Raw genomic sequence first — 2980 nt, 5'->3', positions numbered from 1 at the left:
ATATATACTCAGAACAGTTATCTCTTCCTGTTGAATTAATCCCTTTACCATTGTGTAGTGCCCTTTTTTGTATTTTTTGATCTTTGTTGGTTTAAAGTCTGTTTTGTTAGAGACTATGATTGCAACCCCTGCCTTTTTTTGCTTTCCATTTGCTTGGTAAAATTTTCTCCATACCTTTATTTTGAGCCTGTGTGTGTCTTTGCACATAAATCGGGTTTCCTGAATACAGTCCACCAATAGGTCTTGACTCTTTATCTAATTTACCAATCTGTCTTTTAATTGGAGCATTCAGCCCATTTACATTTAAGGTTAATATTGTTATGTCTGAGTTTGGTCTGGTCATCGTGATACTATTTGGTTATTTTGCACACTAGTTGATGCAGTTTCTTTGTAGTGTCATTGGTCTTTATATTTTGGTGTGTTTTTGCAGTGGCTGCTACTGGTTTTTCCTTTCCACACTTAGTGCTTCTTTCATGAGCTCTTGAAGGGTAGGTGGTAAGGAAATCCCTCAGGATTTGCTTGTCTTGAAAGGATTTTATTTCTCCTTCACTTATGGAAACCTAGTTTGGCTGGATTTTTGGCTGGAAATTCTGGGTTGAAAATTCTTTTCTTTAAGAATGTTGAATATTGGCCCTTAATCTTTTCTGGCTTGTAGAGTTTCTGCTGAGAGGTCCACTGTTAGTCTGATGGGCTTCCCTTTGTATGTGACCTAGCCTTTCTCTCTGGCTGACAGTTTTTCCTTCATTTTGACCTTGGAAAATCTAATGATTATGTGTTTTGGGGTTGATCTTCTCATGGAGTATCTTAATAGTGTTTTCTGTATTTCCTGAATTTGCATGTTGGCCTGTCTTACTAGGTTGGGGAAGTTCTCCTGGATAATACCCTGAAGTGTGTTTTCCAGCTTATTTCCATTCTCTCTGTCTCCTTCAGATACTCCAATCAATCATAGGTGTGGTCTTTTTATGAAGTCTTATATTTCTTGGAGGCTTTATTTATTCCTTTTCATTCTTTTTTCTCTATTCTTGTCTTCATGTCTTATTTCAGTAAGATGGTCTTCAAACTCTGATATCCTTTCTTCCACTTGGTCAAATTGGGTTTTGATACTTGTGTATGCTTCATGAAGTTCTCATGCTGTGTATTTTAGCTCCATCAGGTCATTTATCTTCCTCTCTAAACTGATTATCCTATTTAGCAATTCCTGTAACCTTTTATCAAGGTTCTTAACTTCTTTGCATTGGGTTAGAACATGCTCCTTCAGCTCATCATAGTTTTTTTTTATTATCCATCTTCTGAAGACTACCTCTGTGAATTCGTCCATCTGATCCTCTGCCCTGTTCTGCGTACTTGATGGAGAGACATTGTGATCATTTGGAGGAGAAGAGGCACTCTGGCCTTTTGGGTTTTCAGCATTTTTTTATTGATTCTTTCTCATCTTCTTGAGTTTGTCTAGTTTCGGTCTTTGAGGCTGCTGACCCCTGGATAGGGTTTTTGTGGGGGCCGTTTTTGTCGTTGTTGATGCTGTTGTTGTTGCTTTTTGTTTGTTTGTTTTTCTTTCAGTAGTCAGGACCCTCTTCTGTAGGGCTGCTGCAGTTTGCTGAGGGTTCACTTCAAACCCTATTCATCTGATTTGCTCCTGTGCCTAGAGATGTCACTCAAGATGGTTGGAGAGCAGCAAAGATGGGTGCTTGCTCCTTCTTCTGGGACTTCTGACCTTTAGGACAACCAACCTGATGCCAGTAGGATTGCTTCTGTATAGGGTGTCTGACAACCCCTGTTGGAGGTTCTTACCCATTTGGGTGGCATGGGGAGCAGGAACCATCTAATGAAGCACTTTGTCCCTTGGTGGAGAAGGTGTGTTTTGCTGGGGGGAATCCCACTCCTCTGGGCTGCCTGGATTCCTCAGAACTACCAAGAGGAAAGGCTAAGTCTGCTGGTCCACAGAGACTGCAACCACCACCCCTCCCTCTAGGGGCTCAAGCCAAGGGAGATTTAAATTCTGTCCCTGAGCCTCTGGCTGGAGTTACTGGAGATCCTACAGGGAATCTCTGTCCACTAAGGAAGGATGGGTCAGAATTATACCTGAAGAGGCACTCTGGTCACAGACTGCTACAGCTGGTGCATTGGCTGTGGGGACAAGTCTTGGGACCAAGTTGTCCAGCCTCCCTGACTCGAGCAGGGGAAAAGTGCAACCTGGAGCTATAGATATGGGTGCCACCCTTCCCTGGCTCAAGGAGCTTAGCGTGTTAGGCAGTAGCATGTTAGTGTGTTACTCCCAGTGCTAGCTGCTGCTCCTCCCCCAGGGAGCACAAATGGCTTAGATAGCAGGCAGCCACAGCCAGTGGCTTGGTTGTGGTCATCCCTCCCCCTGGGAGTTCGGTAGGCTTAAGCAGATTTCAGCTGACAGGCTATAAGAATCTGCATGTTCCAGGGTTGGGATGCTAGGTCCTGGTGACGTGGTTATGTGAGTGGGACCTTCCAATCCCTGGGTTGCACAGTTCTGTGGAAAAAGCACAGTTCCCCCAGCTAGGTAGTGTGCTCACTCACCACCTCCCTTGGCTGGGGGTGGGGGGTCATCTTCACCGTATGGTTCTCAGATGGGCTGCTACATCACACTGCTCTTCCTTCTCTCCATGGGTCATGCCAGCCTTCTATTCATTTTTGATGAGAAAACCTGTATACCTTTGTTGCAAGTGAAGGAGTCACATACTTATTATGGTGTTTTTCAAGGAAAGCCTCCAAACGGGACTACTTTTTGTTGGCCACCTTGGCCCTACCCCAGGGAGACATTTTATTACAGTGTTGATCTTGTTACTTGTTATTGGTCTTGAGTTACTTTTTGCGTAAGGTGTAAGAAAAGGGTCTAGTTTCAATTTTCTGCATATGGCCATTCTCCCAGCTTCATTTGTTAAATATGGAATCTTTTCCCCACTGCTGTTTCTGTCAGGTTTGTTGAAGGTCAGACAGTTGTAGATGGGGGGGG

This window comes from Mandrillus leucophaeus, unplaced genomic scaffold (assembly GCF_000951045.1).
Source record: "Mandrillus leucophaeus isolate KB7577 unplaced genomic scaffold, Mleu.le_1.0 Scaffold796, whole genome shotgun sequence".
In the NCBI taxonomy this organism is placed as follows: domain Eukaryota; kingdom Metazoa; phylum Chordata; class Mammalia; order Primates; family Cercopithecidae; genus Mandrillus; species Mandrillus leucophaeus.
Note: the sequence above shows the minus strand (reverse complement) of the source record.